The sequence below is a fragment of the Astatotilapia calliptera genome, chromosome 7, assembly GCF_964374335.1.
Source record: "Astatotilapia calliptera chromosome 7, fAstCal68.1, whole genome shotgun sequence".
Lineage (NCBI taxonomy): Eukaryota > Metazoa > Chordata > Actinopteri > Cichliformes > Cichlidae > Astatotilapia > Astatotilapia calliptera.
In genome coordinates, this window is record NC_137428.1 from 30123868 (window position 1) to 30140806 (window position 16939).

Consider the following 16939-nt stretch of genomic DNA (forward strand, 5'->3'; position numbering starts at 1 on the left):
GCCACTTTTATAAACGATTCCCTTATCGATTCCAGTCGCCCCGAATGACGTCATCACGTTGAGTAGCGTCTTTTACCCAGTAGGAAACACGGCGCCTGAGCGGCACAAACGCTCAAAAGTTTGGTTACACTTTATGAGAAAGGATGACAACAGGGCAACGTGCAATACTTGCAAAGTAGAGATTTCATCAAAGGGAGGAAACACTACGAACATGCAAAAGCATTTGCTCAAAAAACACGCGATTGCGTTCAACGAATGTCGTGTTTTTGATCCGCTCCGGACTAGCGAAGCTCAACCCAGCAGCAGCGGTAGCGTTTCCACGTCCTCTCCCGTTAATACTGCAGGTAACTAATCAATTAGCATTGCACATTATGTTAGCGCGATTTACCTTATTACAAAACCTGCTATTACTGTGCGTTGCATTTAGATAACCATGATGAGAGAGACAGAGTCTGGCTGGCTCAGATGCTGGCAGTTCTCGCTGCAGTCTACCGGTAGCGTCTCCTTTCAGGCCAGGATAGACGAATGTCACCGAGCAGTGTCTAAGTTTGTGGTCAAAGGCTTGCACCCATTTGCCGCAGCAGATGCCCCCGATTTCACTTTGGTAAGTGAATGTGTTTAATTGTAGGCAGGGACATTACTGGATATTCTTGTGTAATTGCTACAGAATAATTTATGTTAAACTTTGTTATTGCTACAGGAGAATATTTATTTTATTATTTTACATATACATTTTTTTTCCTGGGGACCCTGTGACACCCCATTGAAGAGCCGTAGGCTGTGGATCTCTTAAGATCTCACTGTTGGGTTTGTAAGGCCATGTTACTCCTAAATTTCTATCTTGTTCAAAGAGAAGATATAAAACACAGTTCTAAGCTAATCGACTTTAGTGTTCTCCTTTTTAAAAAAAAAGAATCGATAAGAGAATCGATAAGGAATCGAATCGTTAAACAGAATCGAAAATGGAATCGGAATCGTTAAAGGCTTATCAATACCCATCCCTATGCGTTAGTGCCTATGAAATTGGCATCTACATATCTAAAAGGCACATCAATGTTGGGAAGTATATACAGGTTTTAAAGCCACATATGTTCCTATCTTTTAGGCCATATTTTATTACTGCATCTATTCCAACAGCATGCGTCACAGTGGAAGAGTCCAGATGCTGAAGTTGCGTGACTGCAGTCCAGACCTTTCATCAGCTGAAAATATTCGGTAAATCATGAAATGAAAACATAACAAAGAAGACCAGAACTGTTGGAAAAGAAAACTTTTGTGAAAAGAATGTGAATAAGATGTTGGGTTTATGAGATTTACAAATGGTTGGATTCTGTTTGTATTTGCATTTTACACAGCAACCCAACTTTCTCAGGGTTGGGTTTGTATATTATAGATTTATCTGCATTTCTCTTGCTTGTCTGTCACAGACAACAAATGTTGCTTTTATACCTTCATTCTTCGTGATTGAGTTCAATGGCAAAATGCTTTGGGCTTTCGTGCCAGTGTAATGTTTGCCCAGTCCTGTTTGTGGAGACTGCATGCGTTAATGAGTAATACATCTAACAGGTCACCAGCTACTTATCCCCATTTCAATGCAACTTAGCAGGGACACACACACACACACACACACACACACACACACACACACACACACACACACACACACACACACACACACACACACACACACACACACTCCCACCAGTTTCCTTATTTGTTTTTTTTTCTTGCCCACTTCCTTCTTAGCCTTAAGCACAAACAGCCTGACTTCTCCCATGAATGAGCCTCAGTTTGTGGAAACTATTTGTGCAATTTTCAGTTTTATCCTAAAGGCTGTTACTTTTAATTGAATGCAAACCCCCCCAAACAATAAATACGATAACCACAGAAAATATAATAGAAGTAAAATTGTAGTTTTCAAAAGATTCATATAGAAATTGAACCCTTTTTGTAAAGTATCTTTGGACAGAGACTAGCTTTGTTTAGCTGCTGAGCACACTATCTCTGGTCATTGCTCCAGATTCACTGACAAGATGAGAAAGTGGTGACAAACAACTAAATGTTTTTTTCTTTTTTTCTAAGACGCTAAATAAATTAACCTCTGTGAGGAGCACTATGAATACCTACAATCCACATTACAGTGTGAATCAGCTTGGTTTCCCCTTTGCCTCTATCTCTTTCTCTCTCTGTCTTTCTCACACACACACACACACAGAAAAACTCACTCGTCATTCAAATATCACTGCATATTTTGAATAGTCAAAGCAGCACAGGATGAAACAGTGAGATATATTCAAAGCTATTCACATTGTGTATGACTACAGCATTCAAACTACGTTTTTTAAATTACCGCATTAAGACAAATATTGTTTCAGTTGATGTGAACACGATTACGATCGTGGCCAAGATGAAGCTATTGCTCTTTTGTGGTACCTTCCTGTCATAAATACTGTCTCACAGCCTGGGCATGAGTCCAGAATGCTTTAATATTTGGCATTTGGCATAATATAAACAGTCTAGTGCGGAGGGGTGTACAGACAGTTGGACTGCCAAAGAGCAATGACGATAGGCAGTCATCATGTAGTGGAAGATATTAAACAGTGCCCACCAGAGTTTTGCATCACTTACTGTTAATGCTTACGTTCTATTGGAAGCTTTTCTCCTGTACTGAATACTTGTACTTGGTGTGCGTGAATGGGCTGTTACCTGACGTCAAAACTGAAGCCTTCTCCCACACCGAACAGTCCATTTGACTGTTTTTATATGAATAGCTTGGGTTAAATGCACCAACAGAGACATTAATGAATGCCCCGGTGACACTAGAGTGAAAACAGGAAAATCTATGGTTGCCTGTGGATTGCATTGATTTATTTTGCTAATGGAGAACAATTAAAAATAGTTGTGGTAACCAACTGGTTGCTCAGAGGTTGGCCATGCAAGACCCTCAACCTCTAAGCAACCATCTTTTGATCGTAATACGATTGCACAGGTCGCCTGGTGGGGGGCAGCCTATTTCCAAGCCTATTTGGAAGAGAGTTCCAACAGATTGTTCTGATTCAACTGGATGACAAATATTGCATGATACTAACCCCAGGTTGTTCTGCGGTGCATCCTTCTGAGTGTGAACATTAGATAGAAAGCACTTACGTGGAAAGAGCATAGAAAAAAAGTGCTTGGGTGAATGAGGCAAGTTGTGTAAAGCACTTTGAGTGCTCAGAGTAGAAAAGCACTATGTAAGAACCAGTCCATTTACCATTTAATTGTCAGCTTGAACCAAACTGATAGCAGACTGACTCTGTCTGACTGATAGACCAAAATTGCCCTGAAGATGATAAGTGGTCACAGACCTAGTCCCTGTCTTTGAAGCAACCATTTCAAAGACAAAGACACAGCAAGTTCATGGCGGCCATAGCTTTTATTGTGCCATAGTCTCTAACCATTATTTTCCCCAAAGTGACTGCAGCATAATTTTACGAGTAACTTTAATGGTGGCAACTATTCACTAGCATTAAACTCAGACACACAGTTCGCACAACAAGCTAACTGCAAGTTGTTTGTCAGCTAGCTGCTAAGCTAGGAAGCTTGTCTGCTTATGCGCCACATAAGCAGACAAGCTTCCCTTTGCTAAAATTTGCCAGAAGAACGAGTTAGGTCATGTTACATCTAGCGATGCCGGAATGTGACCAAAAAATGCAAAAAATCAAGTTCAACATCCGCAGGTCATTCAGTTCATGGAGGAAGCTTTATTTTGGTCTGCAGATCAAAAGAGTTCCCATAATCTTAAGTCAAATAATAAGGGATAAATAAACACTCACTGTCAACATGCCTTACTATTGGTACACAGCATGAGTTTGCCATTCAAAGTTCACCAGTCTTGATTGAGTCAATCCACTGGAATAAACGGCCTTTTACCTAGATTTGCAACTTGATATCCACCTATTTAAGACAATAAAACAAAATGAAACGAAATATACAGCATACAATAAACACTTGAATGTGTGCACAAAGTAAACCGTTTAATAACCGTTAAAAACCTTTACATTTTAATGGGTCATCTTCTTCTTCTTCTTTTTGTGACTGGCTCATCCACAGTGTATTTGTGAATGAATGACTGTGAGGATTATCTGCAGGTCAAAAACAGGGAGGACTAACGCGTGACAGGCCGCATGTGTGTATGTGAGTGTGTGTGTGTCTGACATGTGGCAGTGTAAGCAGAACACAGACGCAGGGATTAAAGACAGGAAACAGCTTGCTGTTGAAACCCTTTCCACATCTGCACAACAACACACACACACACACACACACACACACACACACACACACACACACACACTGTTGGCTGTTTACGTGTCACTCTCTTGTAGTTTGTTTGTAAACGGTGCAATTAATTTGGAAATCTGTATGCAAAAGTTGTAAATTTTCCTACTGCACACAAACAAAGACACACACAACCAGGCACCACTCTCTGTGTTATGTGGCAGAGGTGCATCCGACCTGACACAGGTTGACGTCATTAGTCTGTCATATTTTTTTGTCTGAGAGTGTGACAGAGCAACAAACTGTGGTTACTAAGGCAACGACTGGGTGTGGTAGCAAGTATGACCAGAAATGACAGGTAGAGACACAAAAATACGTATTTGTACATAGGTCCTCAAATGCATTTATAAAGAAAAGCAAACTACGCTGAACTCACGCTGACCTGTGTCTCCTATGACGTCCTGTTTATTTTCCTAGAAAACAACAAGAAGGCCAGCTGACCATGATACAGGATATAGGAGGAGGGGAGACAGGGGTAGGACGGGAGATTAATAGGGGAGGAACAGGAGGAAGTGGAGTGTCCTTGTTAATGTGACATTGTCACATTTAAGTGACTAGATTTCCTGTGTGTGACTGTGTGTGTTTGTGTATGAGTGCATTGAGTCAACTGCCCAATTGCTTGACAGCCAACATTACCAACACACAAGTGAAAATCTCCCTCCCCGCCTCCCTGGTGGCTCCTTGGTGGCTCAGAATGAAACTCTGGGTTTGAGGTGTTATCACAATCTGCCGCAGTACAGCATCGCTGAATCACTCTATGTACTGTCTGTGGTAAGATTTGACAAGCTATCATTTCCTGTCTGTTTCCTACAGTACTCATGTGTCTCCCTCAGCAGTAAAAATAAGCACCAACAAAGTCACGATGAAATGTAAGGTTTTAGTTGTTTCCACCCTTTTATTCAAACTCTGTGGTGCCCCATGAGATTTAAATAATAAAGCCGTTAACTGTTAAAACTAATGTTGCTTTTTAACTGTTTTTTGTTTTTGTTTTTTTTTTGTTTTTTGTTTTTGTTTTTTTTTGCTATAGTCTGCAGTGTGGGAAGATTTCTTTTCACCCACGCTTCTTCAAAATGAATTCAAGACATGCAGATTTGAAAATTTGGTTGTATTATGCAATCATGTCAAAGTTTGGTTTAGTTCCAGTTAGTTTCCACTGTGGGTTTGTTTGGAACAATTATCACATTACAGACACAACATATAATCTGTAGCCAGTCACAAAAATACATATACATCAATGGATCCTAGAACATGTTGGGTTAAAAGATTTAACAACACTGACAAACACATGATTTTTAATAAACATGTTTCTCAGCAACTCTGTACTACACTGTAAGAAATTGTTAACTGTTACGCACTAACTACTTCTGTCAACTTTTCTATTTCAGCTAATTTAGTGACTCATATATGGTATATTTTTACATTAAAACCTTGGATAGTGCAACTCAAGATCAGAAAAAAGCAGTGAGAATTGGACTGGCTGCTAAAGACGACCAATTTAAATTCACGGAACGATAAAAATACTAAGTAGATGGAGGCGAGAGCAGTGCAATCATGACTCTGATGCATGCGTTTTATTTTTAATTCTATGAGTCAACGTTTCAGCAAATACTGCCCCGGAAAAACCCACAGTAGTGTATAGGGCATATTCACCTACAACTTGAATCACCACATAGGAAAAAACAAAAATCTAAACAGAGGTCATTAACAGCCAGACTTTTCAGTTCATATTGATGTTTATGCTCGGATAAATGAAAAACATAAAGGAAAAGATTTATTCCAATTAGTCAGTGATTTGCCCATACTGCATGACTACTATATAAATATAGACGATGGAGAAACTAACAACCAACACCACACTATCCAGTGGCCCTACCGATGAGGGCACTGCTGTTCTGAAAATGACTAATCACATTAGGATAGAAATGTTTATCTGCAACAATACAACTTTGTATGGAATCATGTGGGTCTAAATCACGACACCAAATGACTCCACGGCACAGCAGAGCCACTCATTCCTCACTGTAAGTCAAGGATTAAGATTTTTGTTTCATTTAACCCCATGATTATCATTTGGTATTTTACTGCTCAAACTTAGCAGCTTTTTAATTTAAATAACACGAACTTTTCATGCTCTTTTGCCTAAGTTTGTTGTAACAACTGGCTAGTATAGTTACTGTTACCTTCCTATTCCATTTTCTCTGACCTCCGCAACACTTTTTTATTTTGCTCAAAGATTTATTCAAAACTTTTTTCCACACCTTAGCACTTTCACACACATTCACACTCCAATGAAAGAGAGTTGCTCATTGGATTCTTTCTTTTTTTTAGACAACTCTCTGTAAACGTAAAGATGGTTGTGCAGTGAAATCCCAGTAGATCAGCATTTTCTGACATACTCAACAACCAACAACAATACAAATGTGTATTCCCTTTCATGTGATTGGCTGATTAGATATTTGTCTTAATGAACAGTTGAACAAGTACACTTAATAAAGTCTGTGAGTGTATGTATCATAAAACCATGAGGGTAAACAAAGGCATAATTGATCTGAGTAAGTTAACCTCCATTAAGCTGTGTCATGTTCCTCATCACATGGGAAATTGTTAACACTATAACACATGTGCTTTTGTGTTTTTTCTTCAAATTTCTCTTTATGAGCAGGACCTGAAAACTTTGAAGTTTTAGTGACAAGCTTTTCTTAAAAGTTGCTGAACTTCCCGAGTCACCTGTAATGGTCAAACTGCTCTCTGCTGTAACAGGTTAGTGCAACTTCACATGGTTCTCATTCTGCTTAATCTAATCTGACGTATCCTTTTTTAGGATTAACTTCCAAGCAGGCCACAAAATAGCATTATATTTCAGAAGTGAGGGTCGAGTCACATTTACTGGACCTCTCCGCTGACCTTATTGTGTTGTGGCTGATATGACATGATATTTTGCTCTTTAAAAGCACACTCCATTATCCACTTTGACTTTGCCATGGATACCAATTGTATGTTTTCGCTGCAAGCCATTTTGCCTGTGCCCTTTGCTTTAACGTGTTGTCTATAAATACCTACCCCTTGGTAAGGGCAACTTTTGAACAATATTTATCGTGTTTTGCTGTGAGAATGTGAGGACCTTACGTAATTGGACCAGAGATTGGACCCAATTCAGGGAACCAAAGATAGTTAAAGGGATTTTCTTTAAAAAAAAAAATAAAAAAAAAGATGACAGCATTGCTTGTTTCAGATACGTCCTACTAATCAGTGCCCACTCTCACCGCAGGGGAAATGCTTCCATACTGAAAATGTTTCCCATGAATTAAGCCTTGAGCAGCGTCACACAAATGCCTCAGGATTGTGCTTTAAAGGAACTGAAACTTGTGGTTGCCAGGAAACACTTGATAATATTTTAGGCCACTTCTCTCATTTGCTGTCTCCGGCTGGGAATTCTTCCCATCTGTGCTGCTCTTGAAATTCACCTTGTTTATCATATTCAGCAAAGACACTATTGTGGGTAGTTTACTTAATTATATCTTTAACTCTTGAAACCATTGAAACCCCAAGAGGGAAATACACTGAAGGTTTTGTTGGAAGTCAGGCCTACATCCACACAGAGGCCATCCTTCAGTCTCTAAAAATATATATTTTTGTGCAAGTATTTTCCCAGTGTTGAAACGGCTGTTATCCTTTCTAATTATCCAAAGACAAACATCTCCTCCTAAGCTCCCAATGGGATACATTTCCAAGGAAAAACAGGATGGGGAACACAGGGATGACACAATTAAAATAAGTCTAAATGTGTCTTATTCTGTCCAAAGACAGTTCTTACATAATAAAAACACAAATATTACATTTCACCACATGTGCTCAGATTGGACATTTTTAGATGGGCTAAACTAAAATCGAACTAAAAACTTGAAGAATTACTCTATGAGAGTTTGTTGTTTTTGATCTTCTGTATTTATCCCCTTTGTCGTGGTGGTGTTAAGTACTATTTTTGTTTGCTTCATTTTTTCTTAGCTTTTTTAATCTATAAAGTAAGTATGTCCACTTTCAGTCCTCTGATTATTATTACAGTGTATTTCTGCACTATAATGGCATATTTCTATATGTCATATAATGGTAAATTGTACTGTTCGTTTCTTGTGACCTTGCTTTGCTGCTTGTGGTCAATAGTGTGGTTAGACTCACTGCATTAGTCTAAAAACAAAATGTTGAAACAAGGAAACTGACCCTCCAAAAGTTGATTCTGTTCATCTGGACGTAGCGTTTTGTGGGAGAAACGTTTCGTCACGGAAACTGACATATTATTATCAATTTCCTAATAATATTGTATCAGTTCTGTGTTCCTGTTGACAACGCACTTCTTTAGGCAGTTAAATCACTGTACTTAACAGGGACATTGTGTTCATTCACATTACTTTAGTCTGCATGAACACATTTGCATGCCGATATTTTCACCTACTATGTGAAATACAATAGAGGCTCTTTCCAAAAAGAAAGAGTGCTGTCATTGGTCAGCTGTCTTTAGCACTAGGAGTGCAACTAAAGAAGATTTAGACGCCTACATGCTTAAGTTTTACATAATTTGCAATGCTTTCATCTTATGGATATGAACTTACTTAAACTGTGAAAACACTCAATTATCAACACAGCTCCAGTTCGATCTCTTCACATATTTATGTATATTGTTACAAACCCCCATTTTCTCACTTTTTTCATTATCAGTTGTGGACATCAGCTTAAAAATTTAAATTAACACTAACATAAACAGAATATTTGTAGGACGAACGCCAAGGTGTGAGGAAAAAAATGTGTATTCCCTATTCGTTTAGTAAGCGGTTGCTGGTAGTTTCTAAAATTGAAATTGGTTGCGAGATATTTGTGGTCTTGCAGGGTCTTTCTGTGTGGAGTGCATGTCCTCCCCGTGTTTGCGTGGGTTCTCCCCGGGTACTCCGGCTTCCTCCCACAGTCCAAAGACATGCACTTTGTGGGGATAGGTTAATTGAAAAATCTAAATTGTCCATAGGTGTGAATGCGGGAGTGAATGTGAGTGCGACTGGTTGTCTGTCCTGTGTGTTGGCCCTGCGACAGACTGGTGACCTGTCCAGGGCGTACCCCGCCTCTCGCCCTATGACAGCAGGGATAGGCTCCTGCGACCCTGAAAAGGATAAGCGGAAGCGAATGGATGGATATTTGTGGTCTTACACTGAAACCCTCCTAATTTCTTTGATTACTAGCAGAATATCGCAGTTGCCTGTTGCATGGAAGATGTCAAATTTTCTCTTAACCCTTACCAACTGTTCACTAAGCAGTACTGAAACAGTCAAAACTGCAACACAAACTGGAAACTGAGACAAATTCCCATCAAAGTAAAAGCTGTGCTTTCTGAAAGCTGTTGGCTGCAGCAGTAAGGCACAACTTCTACTTTGAAGATGAACATTCTTCATTTCTGGTTTCTGTTCTAACCCTTTTTTCAAGTTAGTTAGTAGCTGGCAAGTGTTTGCAAGACAAGTTAGCATTTTCAGTGGACACTGTTACTTTCCCCTATAAAAGGTCCAGGTGATGAGGGAAAGTAACAAACGGTGTCCAGGTTGAAAAAAGGAGACAGGGAGGCAAAATGGTTAGATTTAAAAAAAAGAAAAAAAAAGAAAAGGATTTTATAAATGTTTCTATTACTAACTAAACGAAATGAGACGGAAAAGCCGCTAACACATTTTAAAGAAAGAAAACAACAAAGCTCAGATGTTGGTCAATAAAATGAAAAAAGGGGTTAGTACCAAAACACACTCCTCTCCACAGAGTCAGAGCAATCAACCACCATACACACAGCTAACTAGCTGCAACCCAACAAGGCTCTCTGGCAGTAAAGCTCACCTTTCTCTGGCCTTAAGTATTCTTAACTGCTGATGGGAGTCAGCTGTACAAAAAAATGTGGCAAAAAGGCAGGAGAGATGTCCATTTTTTTAAAACCTGTATCGCTTAACATCCATCAGGTCACTGGCAAAATGCTTTGATTAAACCCCGCACCCTTTTTCAGCCTCACAATTTACGTGTCACTTACACTACAGTGAGCTAAGCTGGCACTCTATAGTTTCCCCCTTTTAAAGAATTTACACTTTTTGCAATACCTAAATAGAACAACTTTTTGTGCAAACATTTTAATGCTAAAATGTACGAGACTTCATTTTAAATGTAACATTTTGTAATTTCTTACAATTTGCCTTTTCAGTATGCAGCTATAACAAAACCCAAGCCTGGCTGTATGCAGGAAGGAGTGGTGGTAAGGAGGACTCAATGTGCAGACGCTCGGAGGCAGAAAGTAAAGTCAAACTTAGATTTATTGCTAGATGGCAAATAGAGAACTGGTAAGAGCGAGCGGGCAGGCGGGCACAGCATGAAATGAGGGTAGATCACAACACAGACCAAAGAAAACACAGGGTTTAAATCCACAGAGGGAGCAATCGTGGAATGAGAGACAGGAGGGAAACACAGCTGGGGCAAATCAGGGCTAACGAGACAAAGGAAGCAAAACCAGACGCATTAACATGAGATACGGACTTTCAAAGTAAAACAGGAACCACAGACTGAACTCACAGACACAGACTCACAAGCAGGCACCGCAACAGAGGGAAGAGAGACGTGGGACCAGGGCAGGCACAGACACTGACTGGACACAGAATAGGGGGAGTATGGAAACCAAAACGTAAGAACTGCACAATCACACACCAAGAAGAACTGGGGAAAACAGAAATGCAAAACAGAAACCAAAACCATCGCAATAATAAACTAAGATCAGAACACAAATAAAGGTACAAAACTGAACGCTGAACGGAATGCTGTTGTTATTTGACACTATATAAATAATATTTAATTTACTTTAAATTTAGCAAGAGAAGCTGCTCTGGCAATTACAAAAAGGTCAGACTGTAATGCAGCTTCTCATTCTTTTTGTGAGGCATACCAAAGTACCTGTATGTTACATAGTGATGTGAATAAGTCACAGAAATAAAAGCTGGACTTCAAATGAGGTGGATATTGGATAACTGGATACTGGGTTTTGCAACTACAGAATTTTTATCACGTGCAAAATAAACAGAAGTGAAAGTTGGACTCTTAGTGTCAGTGTCCTGACATTTTAATCTGAACTGTGTGAGCATGGTTAAAGCTGTAAAACAAACAAGCCTGGTATTGCTGTCTCTGTAACTCAGCGTGTTAGCAGGCGACTTTCCTAATGGCTAAGGATAAACATGCTTTTCAGAGGTGTAACTCCAAGGAAAACTGCACTGCACTGAGGGTAAAAAACAGCAGTATTTGTGGATGCTGTTTCCTTGTTTCTTTTTACTCCTTGTCTGCTCAATTGCGTGCACACTGAGGGGAATGGGGCATGATCTGTTTTTTAAATATGAATATATATATCTCATATATATATATATATATATATATATATATATATATATCACTGTCTGAGCAAAAACATGGCTCTTTTCCTGGACAAATATCTTATTTTATGTAAAATGTTAACTCTAACTAACAACACAAAGGAACATATTTACCGTTAAACATGCATATCATTACCAAAATCCCAAACTTAAGCAAAAATTTCATTTTAGTAGCAATACTTAAGAGATTTTATATTCTTAGTAGACTCCCGTACACTTTCTCTGGCATCACAGATTCATGTTTTAGTGACAGTTTTAAAAGGTGGATCATTATAAATGATTATATAAGTATCTGCAACACCACATTGGAACATTTTGCCCTTTGCAACACTGTATAGCTCCTGGATGTTTTTAACAGTCCCCTCCAATTCCGCCTCCTCCTCTTTTTTCTTCTCGAGCGGACGTCACCAGAGACATAACTATTACCCCGGCAGCTAAAAACAGGTCAAGTGTTGCTCCGTGATGTTGGCTGCAGTCCCAAGGAGAGGAAAAGGTGGTGAGATGGAGGGCAGCGATATGGGAGCAGTAGAAAGTGTTTAAAAGACAGAGTGAGTACATGTCACAGAGAGAGCGAGGGGGGAGTCTAGAGAGCGATGCTTTTACTCAACTGTGTTCCCGGCCTGCAACTCCCCTGTTTCCTCTCTGGCTCTCCCACTCTCCCTCTCACATTACGACCGGAACATCATGGAACGACACTTTGATTTTGAAATCATAATGACAGTCACAACAGGATAGTGAGTCTTAAAATAGTCTCCATGCACAGTAGCCTACGATTTTCAAGGTCAAGGTATTGCCTATGCAAAGACTAAAAGCAGCAGGGCAGATTGGTTTAATTAATTCCTATCCACACATCAGAGTGATCATTTCAGTTCAATTTTGTTGATGCCAGAGGTCACAGGAGGATGGCCAGATTGATTCGTGCTGATAGGAAGGCAACAATAGCCCAAATACCCACTTGTTCCAACCAATGTATGCTGAATGCACAACACATGGGACCTTAAAGCAGATGGGCTACAGCGGCAGAAGACCACACTGTGTGTCACTCCTGTCAGCTAAGAACTGGAAATTGAGGCTACAGTTCACACTGGCTCACCAAAACTGGGCAACAGATGACTGGAACAATGTTGCCTGGTCTGATAAGTCTTGATTTCTGATGCAATATTCAGATGGTATGGTTCAAATCTGCCATAATATACATGAAAGCATGGACCTATCCTGCATTGTATTAATGGTTCAGGCTGCTGGTAGTCATGTAGTGGGATGTGGGGGATGTTTTCTTGGAACATTTTGGCCCCTTAGTACCAAATGAGCATTGTTTAAGCACCACAGCCTGCTTCCAACAGGATAAGACATCATGTCACAAAGCTCAAATCATCTCAGACTGGTTTCTTGAATATGACAATGAGTTCACTGTACTCCTCCGCAGTCACCAGATGTCAGTTTTATAGAGCACCTTTGGGATGGGGAGGTGTGAGGAGATTCGCATCATGGATGTGCAGCTGACAAATCTGCAGCAGCTGTGTGATATTGTCATTTCAGTATAGACAACAATCTCAGAGGAAGGCTGCAAACCACCTTATGGAATCTGGGCCACTAAGAATTAAGGCTAAAAGGGCATTTAAACCAGTCACAGGAAGATGTACTTAATGAAGTGGCCAGTGGGCTTATTTGTAGTACACAGACATTGCAGACCTTTGGCTTTCTAGCTTTTTAGTTTGTTGAAGAATTTGAAGAAATACGACTACATGCTTTCCAAATCTCTTCCCACAAGTTGGACTGGAATGATGGCAGGGTCACGTCAAGAGTAGGGCCTGGCCTTGGATAAGCCCCTCCACCAATGCCAATAAACTAGAATACTGTTAACCTTACAATGCGCAACTCTACTGGTCGAGAGCATGGGTAGGACCAGTGGTGAGTGTCACTGACTAAATTTGTTTGAGTAAAAGTACTAAAGTAGAGATTTAATATAGCTTATTTAAATATATCTATTTTATGCTTACTCCTAATTCTACTACACATTTGAAAGCAAATGTTATACTTTGTACTCTGTACCATTCATTTGAAAGCTTTAGGCACTTATTGTTTTGCAGATTTTAAAATATAATTCTGCTTTGGTTCTGTATTAGTATAAAGATACCCAGCAGTCTATAAGAAATTACAATCTCCAGCAGTTACCTTAGAGTGAGTACATTTACTTTAGATACTAATAATATTTAATAAATAATATAATCACATTCAGCACGGTGGCACGGTGGTTAGCACTGTTGCCGCACAGCAAGAAGGTCCTGAGTTCAATTCCAACACCAGGCCGGGGTCTTTCTGTGTGGAGTTTGCATGTTCTCCCCGTGTTTGCGTGGGTTCCCTCCGGGTACTCCGGCTTCCTCCCACTGTCCAAAGACATGCAGCTTGTGGGGATAGGTTAATTGGATAATACAAATTGTCACTAGGTGTGAATGTGAGTGTGAATGGTTGTCTGTCCCTGTGTGTTGACCCTGCGACAGACTGGCGACCTGTCCAGGGTGTACCCCGCCTTTCGCCCTATGATAGCTGGGATAGGCTCCAGCGCCCCCCGCGACCCTGAAAAGGATAAGCGGAAGCGAATGGATGGATGGATGGATAATCACATTCTGAATAAAGTTGGGGGGCTATGCCACAGGGCAGTTAGTAGGTCTGGGCCTGAATTCTTCTGAACGTCGAATCATCAGCAGAGCTCCTTTTTCATTTCATAAACATAACATATTAACTTGTGGACACGCCATTTAGAGTCAGGAAAAGGTGAGTCAATACCATGGAACTTGGCTTTTTGACATATTTGCACATTTATTTGCATATTTGCAAATCCATGACCCCTTGGAGGCAGTACGTGCAGATATAGGGGATGCACTGATGACAAACTGATCACACGAAAGTTCACTTTTCATAATCATTTTCATAAATACAACAAAACTGCATTCCCAAACAAAGCTGGTTTTGTGCTTTTGTTGACGGAGTGAAAAAGTCTGGCCGCAGTTACAGTAGACGGCTTTTCAGAGGAACCTTAAACCATCTGTGAATTGGTCGGGGTTTGGAGTTGCTTCGCTGCCTCAGGCACAACGCAGCTTGCAGTTATTGATCAACAATGAGTTGTACATCATGTGAAAGATTACTTGAAGATAAGGTGAGGACATCTGCCTGACAGTGAACCTGAATCAGAAGTGGACCTTTTGGCTCATATTCCTTCTTGAAAATTAGCAGAGAGTTACGTCCCGGTCAAAGCTTACATCTGAATCCCACTGACACTTTATGGAGTGATTTGAAACAGACATAAAAGACAAAAAAGCCCTCAAAACATCATTGAAATGAAGGAATTTTGCATGGGAGCAAATCAGAGACTGGTTGAATATTCCATCTGTAAATATTGAGTATACATATCAAGAAATGTCCAAATATGTCAAAAAAGCAAAAAGGTTTTCTACTGGACGTGCTAACTTTTTCTGCGTAGCTTGAACTAGTTAGATTACTTCTACACATGTTCAGCATAAAAGCTAAATATGAGCTTTTCCTCTTAATTAAAGAAAACATAATACAGGCACAATTTTAAATTCATACAGCTAAATCCTCTCATGAAGGCTTTCATTCTTTGAGCAACCTGAAACTACCACCTCAGTTTCTATCAGACACAGACTGGGATATTATATGAACAATTTTCTGTAATAAATGATGATCTACTTGTATCTGCTCCTGAGGCCTCCCAGGGTGAATTCGAGCAGCAGTGCAAGGTTTAGCAGCAAAGGGAAGATAAATGAGACAATTAAACAGGGCTCGATGGCACCTCTGTGACTAAAGGCTTTTCCTTCCTGCCTGCTTAAGTACAGACAAACAATAGTAAGCAGCAAAGGACAGTGTGTCCAACACTGACGGGCACACACTTAGGTGTTTATGTGCATGAGAGTGTGACTTCTCAGGTTTGCTGTAGGAATTCAGTCAGCAAACAGGCAAAGACCTGTAGACACCTAACAACACTGTGGCTGTACTGAAACATATCATCAGTAATGTATCAATTGATAATTTCTTACACATAGTATTACTGTGACAGAGCTCAGTCTTATCATTTTGTACTGAAGAACATTTGTTATTTTTGAATTCATCCAGAAGTTTGTTTTCAGTCTTTTCAAATATTATAAATAAAGCACCGAGAAATTCTATACTGAACTGCTTCAAGGACTGCCTGGTCCTTGATGGTGCTGTTTTTTAAAAACCCTCACAGAAGTAAACTGTTTTCAAAGCTTTGCAGCTAAGCGGCAACCGGAGAGCAAACAAAGTCAATGTTTTTTTCTCAATTTTTAGCAATTAAAGTCCTTACTAATGGCACTGCATCTGACAGGCTAGTAAATATGTTAGTTTACCTATGAATGTGCAGCCTAGAATGTACTCTATCAACCGCTATCAGCTTCAGAGTGATGCTGCCACTTGATCACGTCTTCACTGCACAGAAAGCCAATTTACGACCCTGACTTTTTCTCTATAGATCCACACTGTTGTTGCAGCGTGTAGTTTGGCATTTTCTTGGTCCAATAAGCAATGCATTACCTGAAAAATACGCTGAACCATTTTTGGCACCTCCACAGACGTTCTTGTTATCTGTGGCATGTGCACTGATCCATCCCCGCACCTCTCAGATGTTGAGTTTTGAACTGTCATAGCTGAAAATGGGTGCTTTTGGATAATCTTTATGTATGTATTATCTTTGCAAGTGGCAACTTTTGCAAAAAAGCAAAAAACTTGTTCAGCCTTCTTCTACTCGAACTTTAGCATTTAGCTAACTCGGGCCTGTACAGTCTGAGATGTGAGATGTGTTTTTTGCAGTTTCTCTGAGTGTTGCATTGCCTGACCTTGGGGTGAATCTGCTGGGATGTCCACTCCTGGGAAGACTGGAAACTGTCGACGTAGAATGATGGACTTAAAAATGTATGGAAAAGGCTTAATAACCCTTCCCAGATTGATGGGCAGCAACAGTTTTTTCTCTGAGATCAATTATTTCTGAGATCATTGCTGATGTCTTTCCTTCTTGGCATTGTGCTATCAAATACCTGAATTCTCCATGTCTTTCATAGAGGTGCTGATGCTCAATTAATCACTTGCACTTGATTAGAGTCCTATGAAAGCAGTAAGGGGCTAATTCGTTTTTTCACACACTGCTTCTGTTTTTGGTTTCT